This window comes from Bubalus kerabau, chromosome 8 (genome assembly GCF_029407905.1).
Source record: "Bubalus kerabau isolate K-KA32 ecotype Philippines breed swamp buffalo chromosome 8, PCC_UOA_SB_1v2, whole genome shotgun sequence".
Lineage (NCBI taxonomy): Eukaryota > Metazoa > Chordata > Mammalia > Artiodactyla > Bovidae > Bubalus > Bubalus kerabau.
The window spans coordinates 56,993,650-57,015,000 of NC_073631.1; the positions used below are offsets into that span (position 1 = coordinate 56,993,650).

General features: G+C 39.3%; 1 protein-coding gene and 1 long non-coding RNA gene across 2 annotated transcripts in view; one reads left to right on the plus strand and one right to left on the minus strand.

The window, feature by feature from the left end:
• Positions 1–17,820, minus strand: part of MDFIC (MyoD family inhibitor domain containing) — a 323,251-nt gene extending 305,431 nt beyond the window's left edge. The window contains exon 1 of the mRNA XM_055590331.1: positions 17,167–17,820. The gene's annotated coding sequence lies outside the window, so the exon portion shown is untranslated. The remainder of the gene's footprint in view (positions 1–17,166) is intronic.
• A 1,329-nt stretch (positions 17,821–19,149) lies between these two features.
• The window catches only part of LOC129659181 (uncharacterized), a 12,109-nt gene continuing 9,907 nt past the window's right edge, over positions 19,150–21,351 (plus strand). The window contains exon 1 of the long non-coding RNA XR_008717849.1: positions 19,150–19,320. This is a non-coding gene — a long non-coding RNA (uncharacterized LOC129659181). The remainder of the gene's footprint in view (positions 19,321–21,351) is intronic.

A 21,351-nucleotide genomic window follows, 5' to 3' on the forward strand; every position in this document is an offset into this window, starting at 1 on the left:
GGACAAGGCCTTAAAGAAGTGATTAAGTTAATATTAGGCCTTAGGGTGGCTCCAACTCAATTTAACTGATGTCCTTAGAAGAGGAAATTCAAATATACAAAGACACACTGGTGGTGTGCATGTACAGAGGGCAACCACACGAAGACATGGTAGGAATGCAGTCATCTGCAAGGCAAGGAGAAGGGCTTCAGAAGAAACCAAACCTGCTGGCACCCTGATCTTAAACTTCTAGCCTCCAGATCCGTGAGAAGATGAATTTCTCTTGTTAAAGCCCCCTAGTCTGCATATTTTGTATAACAGTCCTAGAAAACTAACACAGACAATATAAGAAGTAATGGAATAGTAGACATGTGAAATGCTAAGTATAGATTTTACTGAATTACCAATTCAACCTGTATTAACCTAAATAATTTTCCTACAGCTTTTCAGGGAGTCATAAAACTATTTTATGGAGTAAGCACAAGCCATTTCTCAATTGCACTATTTGTTGCTTTAGCCTTACTGAATAAACTCTACCCAACCTCCAAGTTTGAGTGTAAGTCCTTGTCTTCCTGGGTGTCTTATCATCCAAATACTCAGTGTCCCTTCCTTTACTTGAATCCACAGGACTAGTGATCTATGTCATAAACTTGGCTCCGAATCATAAACTGACCTTAGACATTACAGGAATCATCACAATCCAGTTTAACTTTCTATATATTTTGATCTTGCTGCCTTCACCAAATTATAAACTCTTCTGGCATAGAGAATACAACTGCTAAATTTTCTACATCTCCTATAATATCTGACAAAGTTCTTCCAGAAATATTGATTGATGAGTAATTCAGAGGGTTTCTACAGACACTATCATACTTTGTACTTGAGCTTAATTAAATCTCAAAAGATGAAAGACAGGATAGAAAGCAGTCTTTCTGTAATGCCTGTGTCACAATCAGCTATCAGTATTTTAATACCGATGAGCAGTCACAAGTGACTTTGAGACCTGTAAACGGTTATTTTCTAATTCCAAGTAAGGTTAAAAGATGATGGATAAGGAATATATCTTAAGGGTTATAGTTAATGACCTTTTTTTTTTAACCTGGACACACTCCAGTGGGCAGAAAGAAAGCATCTTCAACAAACAATATGGTGACTGGTGCTAATGATGAGGTTTAAAACTTCAAAATCTCCTTAATTAGGCCCTATTCTAGTACCACTTAATAAAGTTGTGTTGGAGAAACACTGTCATTGCACAGTTTCCGATGACATAATCCGTCACAGCTCAGTGAGTCAAAACATTAGCTAAAAAAATCTTAGGATTAGGTCACCATGTTTTACTGAACAATAAGGTAGAACTGAATTATTCTTATCCTGATTTCTAATGATTTCCCCACTTGTCTCTGTTTTTGTAGTGTGATTAAACACAGGGTGATAGCCAAGACAAAACAAGATAATTTTTCAGGGGTCAAAGTAGAAGATGAGATGGAAGATAATGAGTCAAATTTTGAAGATCTGCCTAGAAAAGATTCTTCATCTATTTTCTTAAAGAGAAGTACATCATATGTGAAGCATGAATGGTGTCAAGAATTGACACCCCAATTTAAACATCCGTAGTCAGAAGTTGTCTTCCATGCAACATATGAGATATGTCTTCAAGTTTGCCTTAACAATGTTTACAGGAAGAAAGGAGGGTGCCGAAAGAATGTTAATCTTGATCAAATTTTATCTTTTTATTCTTTGTAACAGGTAGCTATTGCTGTGTAACAATTTAAAAAAAAAAAAAAAGCCAAAACACAAATCTCTGTCTCATACAGCAATAAATATTCACATCCAAGTCAGCTGAGGAAAGACTGATCTGACCCACCCGCTTTGCTTTTGACTGGACTGTCAACGCATCTCACTTCCTCTTGAGTGGCCCATCGTGTTCTCATTGCAGTGGCAAAAAGCACCAGAGCGCAAAGCTAGTCACATGCGTGTTTCTCGCACCTCTGCTTCTATCACTTCTGCTAACATCCTGGAAAGATCAAGTCACATGGCTACATCCCAAGTGTATGGCAAGGGACTTCTGCTGTAGTGGAAAAAGTTTCAAAGTTACATGTCAAGGGAGTCAATATCGGAGAGATACAGAACTGGGGCTATTACTTCAACCTATCACACTTTTGTTTTCAATCCATTTACTAAAACTTTGATGTAGTGAACACCTGTCAGCTCCAAGGTGACTCCCTTTTTTTATTTGCCCATCATTTTGTAAACAGCTTTGCTGTTTTGTTTGTTCATGGGGGAAATGTCCATGATATGAGACAACCCCACCTCACCAGTAGGGTCAAATTCCCATTTGACAAACAGACAAAATAGGTGCTGCCTGTAGCTTGAGTCTGTCTTGCTAGTCCTGGTGGCTAAAGAATATTGGATGGCAGCAGCACCGTACGGAGAAGGCGACGGCGCCCCACCCCAGTGCTCTTGCCTGGAAAATCCCATGGACGAGGAGCCTGGTGGGCCGCAGTCCATGGGGTTTCGAAGAGTTGGACACAACTGAGCAACTTCACTTTCACTTTTCACTTTCATGCACTGGAGAAGGAAATGGCAACCCATTCCAGTGTTCTTGCCTGGAGAATCCCAGGGACGGGGGAGCCTAGTGGGCTGCCGTCTACAGGGTCGCACAGAGTCGGACATGACTGAAGCGACTTAGCAGCAGCAGCAGCAGCATTGTAAGGGCTTTCTAGTGGTTACTATGTTGAAGTCCTCATGCAGCAGTTGCACTGGGGCTGTGGCAGGAGCAACTGCAATAAAATAAATTTTTGGGATTTATTTTTTATTGCTGTAAAAACACATGAGATCTACACTTTTAACAAATATTTAAGAGCATGGTACAGCATTAAGTCCTGGTGCTGCTGTAAAAGACAATTTCTAGAACTTATTCATCTTGTATAACTTAAGTTTTATACCCAGTGGAACAACACCCAAGGCCCTGGTACCAAAACTCAATGCTCTGTTTCTATGAGTTTAAGTATTTTAGTATAAGAAGAATCATGCAGTATTTGTCCTTTTGTGACAGGCTTATATCATTTAGCATAATGTCCTTCAGGCAGGATTCCCCTCTTTTAAGCTGGATACTATTCCATTGTATGTATATGCCACAATTTCTTTATCCATTAATCTGTTAGTAGATATTTATATTGCTTCCCTCTCTTAGATATTATGAATAAAGCTGCAATGAACATGGGAGTGTATCTCTTCAAGAATCCCATTTCAATTCTTTCAGTTATGTACTCAGAAATGGTATTGCTGGATCAAATGATAATTCTATTTTTAATTGTTTGAGGAACTGCCACGTTATTTCCCATAGCAGCTGTACTCTTCTACATTTCTACCAAAAGCATATAAGGATTCCAATTTCTCTACATCCTTGCCACTTGCTATCTTTCCTTGATTTTTTTTTATCAGTTATCCTAACAGGTGCAAGGTGATAATTCATGTGGTTTGATTTGGATTTCCCTGATGATTAGTGATGTTGAGCATCATCATATACCTATTGGCCATCTGTATGTCTTCCATGGAGAAACAGCTATTCAAGACCTTTGCTTCCCCCCTCTTTTTTTTAGGGTTATTTGCTTTTTTTGCTATTGAGTTGTAGGAATTCCTTATGTTTTGGATATATTAATTCTTTATAAGATATATAGCTCGGTCTTTTAAAAAATGTTGTTGGGAAAATTGGGTATCTATCAGTAAAAGAATGAAATTGGATGATTATCTTTTACTATACACAAAAATCAACTCAAAATGGATTAAAGATCTAAACACAAGACTTTGAACTGTTAAAACCTCTAAAAGAAGTCACATGGGGAAAGTTTCCTGACATTGGGTTTGGCAATGATTTCTTTGATATAACACTAAAAGCATAAACAACAAAGGCAAAATTAGACAAATGGGACTACATCAAACAAAAGCTTCTGTACAGCAAAGGAACTAATTCACAGAGTGAAACTGCAATCTAAGGAATGGGGAGAATATTTGCAAATGATATATCTGGCATTCACCATCTGGCCTGAGAGGTAGTAACTTCCTCACCAGGCCGGTTTTGCATCAGAAACTTGGGCATGTTTCTTTTGCATTCTCAAAGTTTCCATGAGCCCTTGGGAATTCTTTGTTTGAACTAGCCAGAGTGGATTCTGTGAACACTGTGACTTCTACCCTGAGCAGCTATTTTATGCAGAACAATTAACAAGACTGTGGAGATATCAGTTAGGATTTGTTGGGTGTAAGCAACAGGAATCTGAATTTACTTGAAGGCTCTGGAGTAGCTGACAAAACGATGAAATGTCAGCTAAAGAACTAGGCCTTAAAAAGGAATGAATGAGGGAATTTCTGAGTGTTCAGAGAGTAAAAACTGAGGGCACCAATAATGGATAAATTGTCTCTAACCTTTTTCTGTATTTGTATCATTCTGCTGAAGATTCAGTTTTGGGATACAGAATCCAACTAGCTTAGCCTGGCTCTCAGGTCCAATCCTTGAAAAGAGGAAAGAAGGAAGCCTTACTGATAGTCCATGCAAGATTTCATTTACTGGGTGGGTGGTCATTCTTCAAAAGGAAACAGGGGTGCTTTATTGTAAAATAAGGAAATGACTGTTATGTGGCAAAAACAAAAGCAAAAAAAAAAGCAGTAACAACAAAAACCTCAAAGCAAAACAAAACTGAGAACAGGAATAACCAAGATTAGTAAGTCTTTATATGTACTGGGAAACTAATTTTAATAGAAAAGATTTTGCACTCAAATTTTATTAAATTATAAAAGCAGCAGTCATAGGATTTAGAGCCCACCCTAATTCAATATGACCCCATCTAACTTATCTGATTATATCTGTAAAGACCCTATCAAAATAAGACCACATTCTAAAGTTCAGAGGCACCTGAATTTTGAGAGAACACTATTCAAGTTACTATAATAGACTCAGACTTTAGAATGGGTGTGGACTTTTACTTCAGGTGAAAATCAGTTGCCCAAATCATTTTCTCATGCAGATGAAATATAAATGTATTATTTTTAGATTATCTAAAATTGTCATGCAATAAGAAAATGAATGTGATAATTAAACAAAATATGGGTATGACACTGTGGCATATCTTAATTCAGATATGAGCAAAGTATCTCCTTTAGATATCTTTTCTCAGACCTAATTTCTTTGCTGTACTTGCACTCAGAGGATAGAGATCTGAAAACTTTATATATGGGCACTGAATGATTAAATAAATAATATATTCTCTGTATTAACTTACTTGTCACATACTTTTTGGACCACACAGAAATTAAACAAACCTAGCGAGTGATTCTTTGTATTCTTTTGTAGAATTCTTAGAAATTCTACCATGCTTAAACAAATTAAGCTGCTTTAAACTGATTTATGTAAAGTGTAATTAACAAATTAAGACATATGAAGATTATTATAATGTAGTTTTTGTTGGTTTTTTGAAAATTACTGAAAGTAATGGCAAAGCTAATCTGTTATATATTTCTTTTAATTAAAGTGTTTGGAATAATATTTTTTTCTCAGTTCAATATATCTCATACCATTCTAACAACTTTTTCATTTTTATATACTCAGAAGTATTCTGATATTGCTTCTGTTTTCTATGTAACATCATACTTATTCATTATAGAGTAATTGGACTATGGAGTTAGAATAATGTTTTTGTAAGACCTATTGCTTTAAAACTAAAGCTCTTTCTAAATGCTGTAATTTTCCTTTAAAATATTAAACATTCTCATTGTATTAACCAGTCAAATAGGTTTAGGGTGGCAAAAACTCATCATTATAAGGCAAATCCTAAAATACCAGCAAATCTAGGCAGCATAATTTAGGGATACTGTCTATACATAGAAGTGATAGTCTTTCTTAATTTATTATAATTTATATTAATATATGCAAGAGTAGATCATAAATTATTATATTTGTAACAATTACTTTACAGGTAATAAAATGCTCTAATTGTTTATTCAAATGTATCAAAAAACAAATGGTTTAAATAAGTCTTACTGCACATTACACATTTCATTTCCTGAGAACTTGAAAACTCAGATCTCTCAAGTGGCACAACTTCTGAAATCTAATATTGAACAAATGCCATATATTTAGCCAGCCATATATTTCTGTCTTATCTCAAGGCTCCTTCAGTTGTGGCCCTATTGGTAGGGGAGGGGGCCTTCGGGAGATTAAATTGGACCCTCCCATAATTTACAATGACCATAAACAGCTTTGGGTGGTCTCTAAGGTCTCTAAGTCTAAGGCCCACTTAGACTTCCAGGCCTGTCCTGGAATTGATCTGGCTTCTGCAGGGATACTCCGCCTTCCAGGATGACACCCAGGACCAGCATAGCCAGCCTGGAACTGCTCGGAATGTGAGCAGACTCCTGCATGTCTGGCATTTTGTCCATCACACTCTGCTCCTTAAGTGTGATCTGCATGGTCCATGATATTTTATAGAACACTCCCTTCAGGCCCTACACTATCTTGTCAAATGCCAGAGAAATTTTTCCCTCACAACAGAGAGCTAAATCATCCTTCCTGGATAATAGTGGTTAGAGACTGAGATGGTAAGGTGACCAAGCAGAGAGTTAAATGGGTACCTGGAACATTAGTGAGCACATTTCTGATTAAATATATCTACCATGAAATGCCTTCGACTTTGACCCGCACCAATAAATCCTGGTTTCTTTATAGCAAATGAAATCCTTGCACAGGTTGCTGGGTTTGTCCTCAACAGCTCTGTTTCTTCCTGAGACTATAGAATGGAATACTTTTCTCTAGAAATTACAATATTCCTCACTAACTTGAGGGTTAACAGCAGGCACAGAAACAATGGAAAAAGTAAAAAAGTTGTCTGTCTCCTTTCCTAATTTATCCTTCACCCTCTTAGTATGAATCCTTAGGCTTCTGTCCTTGGAGAAGGCAATGGCACCCCACTCTAGTACTCTTGCCTGGAAAATCCCATGGACAGAGGAGCCTGGTAGGCTGCAGTCCATGGGGTCGCTAAGAGTCGGACACGACTGAGCGACTTCACTTTCACTTTTCACTTTCATGCATTGGAGAAGGAAAGGGCAACCCACTCCAGTGTATTTGCCTGGAGAATCCCAGGGACAGCGGAGCCTGGTGGGCTGCCGTCTATGGGGTCACACAGAGTCAGACATGACTGAAGCGACTTAGCAGCAGCAGCAGGCTTCTGTCCTGGAAGATTTATACTTCAAATCAAGAAAAAATCATCTCCCTTCCCTGTTCAAATGAACAAATGAAAAACAATTCTAAACTATTCTCTATTTTAATATACAAGAAATTACACATAAACAAAAATTTCATCTATTATTTCTTGGATTATCTTCTATGCCCTTGAATTTCTTCCTCATTTTATATTTCTGTCTCTTCCTCTTTTCCCTTTTATTCTGTATGATTCATTTTTTTTCTTTTTGATTTTTTTTTATAATTTGTGTTTTTTCATCAACTCTCTTAATTCTGATTGATCTTTTTTCTTAGTTTCTTCTTGTTAAATGGATACTATATTTTCTTCACTCTCTACAGGATAGTAATTTTTTAAAAAAACACTATTTTCTTCACTCTCTGTAAGATAGTAATTTTTTTAAAAAACACTATTTTCTTCCTTAAGGCATTCATTGTCTAGAGTTTACTGTTTTCACTCACTCATCTCTTTCTTTTTTATGCTGCCAATTGTCCTCAAGTGATTGCTAACGTATGGTTTTGGCTTCATGCACCTGATTGAATGAATGACTGGCCAACTGAGGTCATTGTCACTGGTTGTCATGAGTCCTATGTGTGACTCACACTCTTCTTTGAAAGGGAGAATTTACTGCCAGTTTGGGGTATGTGGGCAAGGCATGGGGATGGGCAGATTTCACCTGAGGGCGCGCAGATACCCTCTAGGCTAACCAGTACTAATAAGATCAAGGCCCTGATCTGAGATGGCAGCTCCAACACCAGCTTCCCTGGTAGACCACCCTGCCTCTTTAGAAAGCGGGAGCCTGCAAAGTGGTTGACTTCACCTCAGTGAATACAAGTTGCTCTCTCGAGATTATGGAAAAAAACAGAGGCACAGTCTTCCCAATCAATATTTTCTGGCAAAATGCCTCTTTTAATACCCAGTCTTCAGAAACATTCATCTCTCTTAATATTACATTTTTTTGGCCAATATTTTTCAGAAAAAAAAATATTTAAATCCCCCAAACTCAATGCATTTTAAACCAAATGATGGAAATGTCTTGAGATACGTTTGATTATAATTGGTAAAATCTTAGACTCATGCATAGTTTTTTTCTAAGTTTTTGAGTGTTACAGAGCATCTATACAGTGAAGTTGAGTACATGTGACTGTATTAAAAGCAGCTGTTTGTTAGTAACTATATCTTTCAGATATCAGGAAGTGCTATTTTCAGGCTTCTACATTTTTAAGAGCTTATTACTTATATGTAGTTAGTTTACTATGTTTTAGTTACATTTCAAGAAATTGGTTGGAAGCTTTGAGTTGATACATTATAATTATTCTCAGTTAAACAATGAGAATATTCTCATGATTAATATTTCACATAGAACATCTCATTTTCAGAAATGGATTATAATATTAATTGAAGGAGGCCTGTATTAGAATTTCTATTTGGAAATTTTTCTCATCTTTTTTTAAGAATTTCTATTTTGTGTTATATACCATATATGATACATTAGTATAGCATACAAATATGTAATTCAGAGAAATAAGTGTATCTGAGCTAGACTGAGAAAGTGTTTTTTCTAAAAGTTATGTGATAGAAACAGTTGGTCGATTATTATACCAGAGGCTATCTTTCTGATCTCAATCTGGGGACCAACAGCACTGCAACGGAAGCAGGCTTAGACATGAGTGTGAGCAACACGGGTCACCGTAGACATTCTGCAGTCAATGCTTCAGTCCTGGTAATGGTTTCTGCCCCTTCTCCCAGTCCCATTTTCCTTATCTACCAACTCTGGGAAACCGCTATGTAAAACTGCTTTTGTTTCCTTTGACCCATAACTTACCATTCTCTCCATTATGATTTATCCATCATAACCCTCCCCAGACACTCATTTTTTGTCAGCTATGTCCATTCTACTCCCTTACTTCAACCCTAAATTTTAATAGGTTTATGAATTTATTATTCTCTGGACTTCTATAGTCATTCAAAGTATTTGGGGGACAGAGAAGTAGTAATCACATGTCTCAGTCCCCTCCTCAAGCCAGACACCCTTGACTCCAGAAAGTTTGAGGTGGGGTTCCAACAGGAGTGCACATCCCAGGGGCCAGCAAGACTCCTCCCCATGGTTGTTGTTGTGAGTCACTAAGTTGTGTGGGAGTCTATTGTGACCCCATGACACGCAGCCCACCAAATTACCCATGGCCAAGAATACTGGAATGGGTTGCCATTTCTTTCTCCAGAGGAGCTCCCCTACTCAGGGATCAAACCCACGTCTCTTGCCATCTCCTTGCACTGGCAGATGGATTCTTTACCACTGAGCCACCAGGAAGCCCTCTTCCCATTAGGAGGCATATTAATACCAGAGTTACGTTCACTAAAAGGTTCCTTTAGGAAAAATTTCTACTGAGAATAGGCTGCTGTTTATCTTATTCAAATATATTTTTTTAAAAACTCAATCCACTGCCAATAGCTGTGCATTTGTGGTCATCGAGGTGATTTGCCAGTAAGTCCTATACATGCCAAATTTAGGTGTATGCTTTAACCTAAAGATTTCACCCCAGTACTTAGGGAATCATCACAAGAAACTAGAGGGGAAACAAAACGAAACAAGGATGCCAAAATGGAGCAGGTAGGTCTGAATTGGATGCAGTGAAAAACACAATCAGGAATCATGCCGCTTTCACTTCCCCAATCAAGATCCAAGGAGAAAGAGATGGTGTCCATATTCAAATTAAAATCTATGGCTCAGAACTCCTTCCTGTAGTTGAGCTCCCAGCCCAGTGTTTATTTGTGTAGATACAACCTGAATTACCTGATTCATTTCATTTGAACAACTGTATAATCGTACTACAGGAATAGAGAGAGCCTTAGGGGGTTAGAAGGTGAATGGAGACTGTGGGGGAGTTGCAGCTAATTTCAAAGTACAATGGGAAATTAAATCAAGTATGACTTGGTCAGCAAAACCACATGGAGAAAGGTGGAGAAAGATAAGGACAAAATCTCTCTTCCTGACTACATTCTCAATGATAATTTGACAAAGATGCAAGCAAAGGTCCCAAAATTATGGAGGAGAAAATGCCTAAGCTTTAGCCCAATGTCTAATTACAATAAGATAATGCAATAAAGTATTCCAGATAAAATAAATACATGTAGAGAACAAAAACCAGGGAAAATTAGCCCAGTTCTGAACCAGATACTAATGAGACCACTGTAGAAATACTACCCAGCTGTCAGAACCTTGTTAAAAGCAAAGGAAGTTAAAAGACATGAGAGAGGAAAACTTGAGTTGCAACATGATTCAACAGGGGGATCTAGTCACACAAAAAAGGTTACAATGAAGACTACGATTCCTTTTTGTGGAGAGCAACAAGTGAAGGTGAGGTGGAACTTGTCAAAGCAGAAAATACAGACTGTGGAGTTAATAGAACACGTTTCAAACCATGGTTCTGGATTCATCATGACCCCAGGACATACGAAAATCTCTCCACATAAAACATAGAAGTGGATTACATACAGTAGTGAAAGTTGAGAGCAAGATACCCTGATGAGTGCTGGGGACTGATTTTAGTTGCCAGGACAAAGCCAACAGCATACCAGGCTGTTCTTGTAAGTCTTGTATACATAAGATGAACACATTCTTAAAAAAAAAAAAAAAAAAGTTGGTTGGTCATCATTGAAAGCCAAAGTTTGCTAATTAACAAGAAATAAAGTCCTAAAGGGTGATGTAGACATGTTTTGCACATGCTTTGTAGCATGTCAGTTCAGCTACATGTGACCTGATGAACCACAGATGTGATCAGGCACTGGGTAAGCATGTAGCAGGGGCCAGAGTGAGCAGAGTCAGGGTATCATGGGTGGACTGCACCGGGACTGGTGGGTTAGGCTACAAAACAAAGCCATCAACAGATGTGTTATTTAAATGAGGGAATCCTTTCACAATCTGCGTGTGAATCGTGTTGTACACTTTAAATATCTTACTATTTAACTTGCCAATTACATCTCAGTAAAGCTGAGGAGAGAAACGTCAAAGCAATCCTGTACTGTTTAGTTCATCAGGACTCAGTGTATATTGAATGGCTTTTTTCAGGTATATGAGCCACAGACCCCATCTGGTCCAATGCTGAGGTCACCAAGCTTTGAGAACAGTCTGGACGGTCACCATTCTCTTCGGGTCCTGAAGAAGAGAATTGTTCCCCAAGAAGAGGACCTTCAACTCACTGCTGGGCCTTGAGCAGATTTATTCAGTTGAGCAGGTCCAATTTGAACTTGCTTCTGAGTTCGGCCATCATTGACCACATCACCTACTACTGTATTCGTAGGCCCACTTTCTTCTAATGTGGAGGCTCAGGAGAGAACAGCAGAGTTGGACACAGACCAATGCTTCTATTTCCTGTGTCAAAGCAATTGTACCCATTCTACTCAGTAGGTAGGAGTTACGGGGTCTACAAATACACTACCTCTTAAATGCACAAATTCTGCTGCTGATGCAACAATTGGCAGAGCACCCTGACTGGAAGTGGGCTCCGTGTGAGATGGTGGCCAGGCTAATGAACACACTGGCCACATATTGTTGAACACTTACTGAATTTATTTAAAAAAAAAAAAAAAAAACAGCTGCACTACTTGGTCTAAATGTACCTGAAACCCATGATCTATTTCACATTATAAAAAATCTATAAGAATACCTGTTTTAACTGAAACCTCAAACCATATTAGGCTGAAATTTGATGTAAAAAAAAAAGTATTTACTCAGGCAGTAGAGCCAAGAGTCAAATCCCCTCACCTCTTCCACTTGGAAGGGAACTGGAGTTCCCTTTCAGGACAGGAATAGCATCAATTCGAGTATCACATGTCATACATTGATCCTTCAGAGCTTTGAACAAAGCACAGAATATTAGTCCCCTCATTGCCCAAGAAGGATGTGTTAACCTGCACCCCTGCACGAGTGAGGATACCACAAAAGTCACCTTCCCCCGCTGGATGGGCCAGCTGCCAACTGTGAGTGGGAACTTGGTTAGAGTAAAAGATTCTTTGTCAGGAATGTGGAAATTGTGACATTAGGGACTAGCCTGGGCTAGAGGATAAAGCTTCAATGAAATTTGCAAGTTCATTTTGGTTTATATACCTGTTGGAGCCGAGACATTAAATGCAGAAGGCTTTTAATCTAGGCATTTTAAACACTACTTGATACCATGGACTAGTGTCACTCAACAGAGAGCACTTCAAGAACAGAGCTATCTCTGAACCAGAATAAGACCCCAGGAAGGCAGATTCAGCCCAGAGCATCTGGGACGGGGTGATTTCCTTTTGTTTCAACATTCATGTTTGACAGAACTGGCTTTTCTCTTTGCCCCTGCTGGAGAGCTAATAACTTCCTTCAGGTCCACCCTACTCCAGTCCCCCACAGAGGCCGGCACCGCTGGCCTGATATGCAGATGTGCCGTGTGCTTTATTTACATTTTCTGTCATTCATTTGCTGTCAAGTAATCAAACATAGGAACGGGTCAGGTAGGTTAGCCTGACAGAACACAACGTGGAAGAAATAACCACAGAGGAGAGGCTGCAATTTGGTATTCGAGCAAGTCACGGGCCACACAAAAAGAATACAACCCATCCCTCTCGTGTCTCAGAGAGTGCTATTCGTTCCCGAGATTTCTAAAGGTGCATTCAATTCCTGCCCACATCTGAGAGTTCTACAACTGTGGCTAACATTGGAAATAAATAATCCAAATCAGCTTGGCCACATTAACTGTGAAATCCACTTTACTAGGGAGATAGAATTTACCTCAGGCCATGTAGGTCAATAGCCTTGGAGAGGGAATTCCAAAGATGAAGGCCCTTCATAGAAAATCCTCAGCCTTCAGACCTGTGTAGTTCTAAATCAGAGGGCTTAGCACCTCCAAGCCCTCCAGCTGCTGTGAGGGCAAACCCAGGAAAGAGGTGGTCATTGGATATAACCTAAATCCCCTCTGCTGCCTCTCCTCAACCCTTGAAACAGAATGCTGTTGAGGTCTGCTACCTTGATTCCCCCTGAAAGCAAAGAGGCAACTCATGAGGTATGGAAGCCTGGAGGGAACAAAGGCAAGTATGAACGTGTGTGAGCTCATACTTTGGCATGATGAAAAGTAGGTACTCTTCAAAAGGTCTGCTCTGTGGCAGAGGGGCTCGTTACTGAGAGCAGAGCTGCACTGCCCACACAAAGGCAAGTGGGGAGAAAAGGGGCTCAGTGAAGTTAGAACACAGACAATATGGAACCAGAGATCACTGAATCTTAAAAATCTGTCTGCTACTAGCAGAGCCATTTAAAGATAATGGTATGAGCAACAAATGGACTTGGCTGGGAGAAATGTTTTCCTGTTAACTGTCTACAGGTAGCTTTCAGAAATTTTAGTTGAAAATATTTAATTTTTATCAGTCGAAATGAAAATGAGTCTCTGGTAGGGAAAATAATGGTGTCTACATCCTAATTCCAGGAACCTGTGAGTTTGTTCGTTTCTACAGCAAAGGCTATAGATGAAATTAAGGTTGACAGTTAGTTACACCTAAAATAGAGAGACTATTCTAGATTATCTTAATACATATATTATCCAGTATAATCACAAGGATACTTGTAGGTGGAAAGAGACAGAGGAGGGCAGAGTGATGTGAGGACTTGATCTATTTTTGCTTGCTTGAAGGTAGAGGGAGAAGGCCACAAGCCAAGGACTGTGAGAGACTTCTAAAAGCTATTACAGATGAGAAAATAAATATTCTCCTAGTGCCTCCAGAAGAGAACACAACCCTGTCGATTCCCTTATTTTAGTTCATTGAGACCTGTGATGAGCAGATATAAGACAATAAATTTGTGCTGTTTTAAGCCACTGACTTAGTGTTAATTTATTAGAGCAGCAACAACAAACTTATACAGAAACCAACAGTCAGCTTGACATGCAAATGCGTAGTTTTTGCATTCAGCTTTGTCCAGGGTAGTGATAGTCAGGAAATCAAACAGTCCAGGAAAAAATAAAAAAGGAAGTTGTTGCTTAAGTGGAAGGCATGCTACACTTAGTTGGCTAGCTAGCACCTTGGTTTCATTGCCTACATTTTATGTGGTCGCCTGCTGGCAATGAGAACTTTTAGCACTTATTATCCCAGGAGAACTAACTTCCAACACATAGTTGATCCCAACACTTCTGGATTGATCCTAAAGGATGATGTGTTAAGTAACTGGCTATTACATAGGTAAACTCTAGTCAACCAAAGAATGGGACAGTTACCTTCACCTGCCATCTTGGGTCTTCTGAATACCTGCTGCTGCCATTGCTGCTGCTAAGTCACTTCAGTCATGTCCGACTCTGTGTGACCCCATAGACGGCAGCCCACCAGGCTCCCCTGTCCCTGGGATTCTCCAGGCAAGAACACTGGAGTGGGTTGCCATTTCCTTCTCCATTACATGAAAGTGAAAAGTGAAAGTGAAGTCACTCAGTTGTGCCTGACTCTTAGCGACCCCAGGGACTGCAGCCTACCAGGCTCCTCTGTCCATGGGTTTTCCAGGCAAGAGTACTGGAGTGGGGTGCCATTGCCTTCTCCGTCTGAATACCTAAAGCCCAGCTATTGTAAAATATTTCTCTCTATACTTTCAGGGGAAAACTAAGAAAAAGATGATCTTGCTTTACTTTGATATTTGGGATGAAATTAAGGAATGTATAATAGCTGTGCCATATTTAAGACCATTTCAAAATAAAAATTGGTGTTATGGTTAGAAAAGAATTTCAAGACAAGGAAAGCTAGGTTTCCAAGTCACCAACACATTTTCCTGAGAATTGAAACCTAAATTAACTCCAGGTAGAGAAACAAGAATGGGGAAACGTACCTGAGACACAATATGACCCTGCTTCTCTTTTAAATTTAACTATTTTTCAGGTGACATGTAAATTTTTTTTTTTAATGTAGAATTTAATCCACTTCTCTGACATTATACATTTTTAAAGATAATGCACTTTTGACAGTGCCTGGCATACAACTTTCATTAATTACTGGCATCCTTTGATAGAATGACTCTACTTGAGTTCTTAGGAAAGACTAGACGAAAACTTTCCTGGCCTAACCAAGGTGGGGTTAGTTGAAGACATTAGGTCTTTTATTTGGACCCAAATGATTCTTACTACTGGTGGCCCCATTATATTTTCCAAGAAGTGGCTAATGAGGATGGGCTAGTGTTAACCCAACTTAAGGATGTAAGTAAGTGAGCCCTGGGGTGTGGTCTCCTCTGAATGAGCAAGCACATTTTCAACACAATTGGCTGCCTAATCGCATGTAGCAAACTTGGCTGATGTATTTGGATGTGTAAGCAATTATGTTTCTGCTAAAAGCCTTGGTTGGTAATGCTTTTGTTCTCCATTTCTTACAACTGAACTAACAGAAGAAATTGGAATGGAAATGGTTTTCAATATATTTTGTTTTGCTTTTTAACTTTTCATTTCAAAACATTTTTCAATTAAGCTAGCCAACTAATCCAAGGTTTATTATACCTCCAGATAGTGCATAAAATAGATAACAAGGAGAAAAAGAAACACAGTGGATAATAAAAGAAGTTTTAGTAATAAAACATATTCTGATTTTTTTTAAAAAGCCTACATGTTTGCTTTAAAGCACTCCATTTAAATGTGATTAACTGTACTGAGTACCTCTGAGTACTAGCCACAGTTAGTATCAAGTATTGATAACAAGACAAGGAGTCCCTGACTTCACAAAACATTTCTTCAAGGAGGCCTTTGACAGGTATTGGCTTAATATCTGAGTCACCTGAAATTGCATGGGATGAGACTCAATGTCCAAAAAAATAGCAATAAACTACAGGCGTCAAATATTTCTGATCAGTCTCCACTAAGATTTCCACATTGTGTTGCTAATTTCAAAGGTATTACCCATTGACACACTGGGGGTCAAATGAACAAAATGTATCCATGTCACTGCCTTCACTCATTTGACAAATTAAGCAGACCACAAAGAAAGAAACTTGAAAACAGCCATGTCTGTTGTAAAAATATAGAAATTAGTTCCCAGAACACTTGTTCTTGCAATCACTTTCTGCAGATACTACATGTTATGTTTCTGTAATCCAGGTAACTTTCATATCAGATCAGATCAGATCAGTCACTCAGTTGTGTCCAACTCTGCGACCCCATGAATCGCAGCACGCCAGGCCTCCCTGTCCATCACCAACTCCCGGAGTTCACTGAGACTCACGTCCATCGAGTCAGTGATGCCATCCAGCCATCTCATCCTCTGTCGTCCCCTTCTCCTCCTGCCCCCAATCCCTCCCAGCATCAGAGTCTTTTAGCACTTCAGAATTTTAACTTCAATGTGGATTTATTACTCCCTCCTTAAAATGCCTCCACGTGCAAAACCAAAGTCACACTTTACATGTAAGAAGCTGTGGAAAAATCAAAGCTCTACATTTGAATCCAATCTTTTTGTTTGTTTTGTTCTAATTCTGCAACATTAGTGATGTCACTATACACCTTTCCAACTCTCAAGCCCCTATCTGATAAATGGGTAAATTTCACATATCGCAGGCTGCTTGCAAGCATCAAGTAAGATGACATAAGAATTTTCCAAAAATAGTGCCTGGGCAGAGGCTCTTCAGACCTGCAGTTGAGAGAGAACCCTACAAAAATCCATTTTTGAAAACCAGCAGGTCTGTCCTGGTGGTCCAATGGCTAAGACTCCCTGCCCCCACGCAGGGGGCCCAGGTTGCTCTCTAGTCCCAGAACTAGATCCCATATGCCCCACAAGGAAGATGGAAGACCCTGTGTGCTGCAACTATGACCCAGCGCAGCCAAATAAATCAGTAAATAAAAATATTTTTTAAAATGCTGCCTCCCAGGGAAGGAAAATTAAAAAGAAAGAAAGAAAGCCAACGGCTCTGGCATCCATGGACTCACAATGAACTGAGACAGCTCTTGAAGGGCTTCGCGTCTGCTTGCAGACTCACCTACTCCAGGGTCCAGCACACAAGCGGCTAAAGGAGAGGCGTCCAGACTGAAGGAGGGTCATTTGCTGGTCTTGCCCCGTCGGCCTGAGGACAGGCATCCGGTGTGTGGGCACCTACAGGTGCCTTCCTAGAGGAGGCCAGGGGGCCGGCGCCATCTTTCCGTGCTCCTTCCGCCTCGCTCCAGCAGTGAGAGCCACTGTTTTCTTGTCCTTCTTCTTCTATTTTTTTAAACTCTAAAATTTACCGAAAGAGTTGAAATAAATACTGAGAGTAAGATTTTCAAAATATATATCTGCAAACTCTGTCCAGGAGATTTTAAGTAGCTATCCATGACACTGGATACAAGACGATTGTATTCTTAATTCCTCTGGTGCTCAGCATCTTCAAATTTAAGATTCAGCCCTCCTGGAAATTAACTTGATGCAAGGCTAGACAATGCCTGAGGAACTTTTCCTTATTTGTCTCCTTGTATCCCTGTGAGGGCGAGAAGCGTGACAAGGAGTGGAGATCCACGGAGTTCGGGAGAGAAACCCTGATGTGCCTGCGGACAGAGGATTTTGGGACCACTTCGGCATCCGTGGGAAGCTGGTACACGTGGGGAATTAGCACTGATTGCTCTCAGCTGAGTTCAGGAATGGGCATTCTTCTTTCTGCAATCAGCTCCTGAATTAGGAATATCTGTTCTAGAAAGTGTATCCAGTCTCTAATGTGCTCCTCTAATAGGATGTTCACGTTTAAGTTTTCATCAAAAGACTGGTAAAGAGATTTTGGGCGGAGATGACTATTGCCTCTTCCGGGATGGGAAGGCTGCTGCCTTCTCAGCCGAAGCCTACTTAGAGGGCTTCCTCCAGGAGATTATGCTAAGAACTTTTGAATATGTTCTCTGAAATTGGGAGACCAAAAGGTCTGGTGCCTTACCCACACTTGAGAAAAGTAATTCTAACTGGACTCAAGCCTGACTCCCAGCTGGGAGAGCTAGAGAATGGTTAGTGACTTTACTGGAAACATTGGGGTGGTCCTGCCAGCCTGTTGCTGGGAAATGGCTGTGAGAACGTTTCCGTCGTGACTCTGCTGACCAAACAGTGCAATCGTGAATGGGGAGATGGGCAGGGCAGCAAAGCAAAAGAGAAGGACCATGGTCTCCACAGTCTGGCTCCAACCTGTCACAAACCTGATTTAGAGTTGGGTAGAAGGTGTCACCCAAAGTCAAGTTCAGAGTTTTGACTAAAACATGGGACTGCATTCTAAATGTCTTATTAGGACATTTTATGATGTCAAAGGTCAATACAAATGTTTATTATTCAAGAGTGAGCTGATACACCATGGAACCTGCACTATTTCTAATCTGGCACAGCAGATTGCCCTGTTAAATAAAGTTTAGAAAGGCAGTAAGAGACCAAAATGAATTACCTTTTGATTATATTCTTTGAGTTATCCTTGTTCAACCCTTAGTCACTCAAGTCTGTTTACCTGTACTGTTATTTAGAGTTATGTGATGGTTTTATGTAAGGTTTACACAATTCCTGAGTCCTAGAGCAGGCTCTCTTCCAACAGTTCTGTACCCCATTAGAAATTTAATCCTCACAGGATGAAGAATTTTGTGAGGTCCTTATAACATCATCTCATTTTTGGGAAGGGGTGGTGGGCGGAAAGAAGTTTAACTCTTGAATATAAATAACACGTTTGGGCGATAACATTGAGAGCCACAATGAAATCAAACTTCACATCTAGCATCTTCACCTTGACCCTGCCCAGTTGACTTTAAAAACCCATGTCCCAGTGGAAGAAAAGTAAGAAGGTAGAAAGTTCTACTCTGAGAGCCTACCAAGCACAGAGATCAGTATTTACTAATCAGAATTTACCAAATGTAATATTCTCACCAATGGCACTTTTCACTTAAACTATTTTAGCACCAAAGTTTCCAGTGTGGCATTGTCCTCAGCTTCTACATTCTATACACCAATAATGCTCTCAGGTTTTTGGCTAACAATGTGAACACTTCTCATAGTTCATTGCCATTGAGGAGCCAAACAAGGATTGGCAAATCTGTGGACCTTATGACCTACCACCTTTACTTGTCTCAAGGCAGAAGTCACTAGCAGGTGACGGCACATTTACCTGAAGTGAAGATATGGCCTTATTATCCATGTGCAGGTATTTACTCCTAATGGGCTTCAGTATCATGGCTTACCTGAGACTGGAGTTGTAGCAAATAAATTCTCTTTTGTTCAAGCCATAATTTCTGAGGTTGTGAGCATATAATATAAAAGCTTTTTCCTCCTGATTTTGAATAGGTTTCTTAGAAATAAACCCGATATGTCATTTAACTTGTTCTAAAAGGACTGAAGCCTCTTTTTAGATATCTGATCTCAATATGATCATCTCTCAAATTTTATGTATCATATGTGCTCTTAAAGTGACCCAGTGATGTTTCTAAATGCTGGAATAACAATTGTATTTCCAGAATATCCCTGTTAGAAAATTAGGAGAGTCATAATTATCTGCCCAAGATGGCACCTTCAGCAAAATGACTGACACACATATTATTCATTAATAACAGCTTTAAATTTATGCAGGGAAGAATATTAATGAAATATTTCCATTTTATGGTGGCAATTACTATAAGGTTGTTTCTAAAATGATGGGAAAAGGCAAGGGAAATAAATATTGCCAGTACCAAACAGAACTGATTTTGCTTCAGAATGAATATTAAATTGACATCCAATGGGAACATAGCCATGAGAACCAGGTGTCGGGAATTGGAGATAACCTAGATATGGGATTTTTTCATGAGATTCACATAGCTTTTCACGGCTGATAGCGAAGCCAGTTTGATCTGTAAATGATTTAATAAATTTTTTTTCAAATTTTTTGCTTTTCATTAACTTTGAGCTCGTCTCTACTACCAAAGAGGCCAAAACTAAATAAACACATGGCATCTGTAGCAAGCTTTTGTTACTGTTCTAAGACTTTTAACATCTAGGACTAATGCCTCCAGGTAAAATGTTTCTATTGAGGTTCTGTTGATTCAATTTCTTATGGGTTACTGTGCAGAGGTCTTTTCTCTGATGAAGGGCATTGATTAGAACATTTAAATGTCACTGCAGAGTTCAAGTGCAAGGATTCTCTGCTTGGTGCTCACCTCAATTTTCCTGTTTTTCTTTCCCCCAAATATGCTTAATTTTTTGGCTTGTTGAGGATAGGTGAATATATAATCATAATAACTTTCTATTAGCAGAAATGTTATTTTTAAATTTTATAACGTCTCCTTTTTTCAGCACATTTGATCAAAGAGGATTGGTAACTTCTAAATGTTGCGTTTTCTATTAAGTGTTAGTTGCTCAGTTGTGTCCGACTCTTTGTGACTCCATGAACTGCAGCCCATCAGGCCCCTCTGTCTATGGGGATTCTCTAGGCAAGAATACTGGAATGGGTTACCATGCCCTCCTCCAGGGGTTCTTCCTGACCCAGGGATCAAACCAGGGTCTCCCGCATTGAGGGCAGATTCTTTACCAGCTGAGCCACCAGGAAAGCCCAGTTTTATTAACTGCATTTTCTATAGTGTCATTTAAATATATTTAAAGGAGAAGTAAGAAGGAAGCCATATTCCTTCCCCCCTATCACATGCCTCATGGCTCTAGGGCTCTGGGCTGCCTCCAAAGAGAGGAAGATAACGGTGGCTTAGGGGCTCTCCCTCCTGTAAGCTTCCCAGGTGCTATTATAGGAACAGGTAAGCTCCTCTTCACAGTCTCCCCAGATCCTCTTAAACTTGCAGGTGATTGAGAAGAGAATCATGTAACTAGTCAAGTTTCAAATGTCTGGTCAGAGTGGGAACACTGTTAAAATTTTCTTTTTGTTTCCTTTTCTTCTTTATGTTATTAACCTCTGCTCTGCATGGGAATGTAGTCTTAATTTAACAAAATACATTGGGTTGGGACATTTACTTTCAATAATCAGTAGTGAAAAATGAACCCTAAGTTTCAAAAAATTAATCTCATGGTCACATTTCTTTTAAAACAAGTTTTATCCTGTGGAAAGCTCTTTAGTCAAGGTACTCTTTCATTGGGATGACAGATACTAGTAAATTATGCATAAAGTAAAAATATACTCAACACTTAAATTTCCTTTTTTTTCTGATTATGGGAGATTTAGGAATGCACGTTGAGGTTCAAGAAAAAGGCAAAG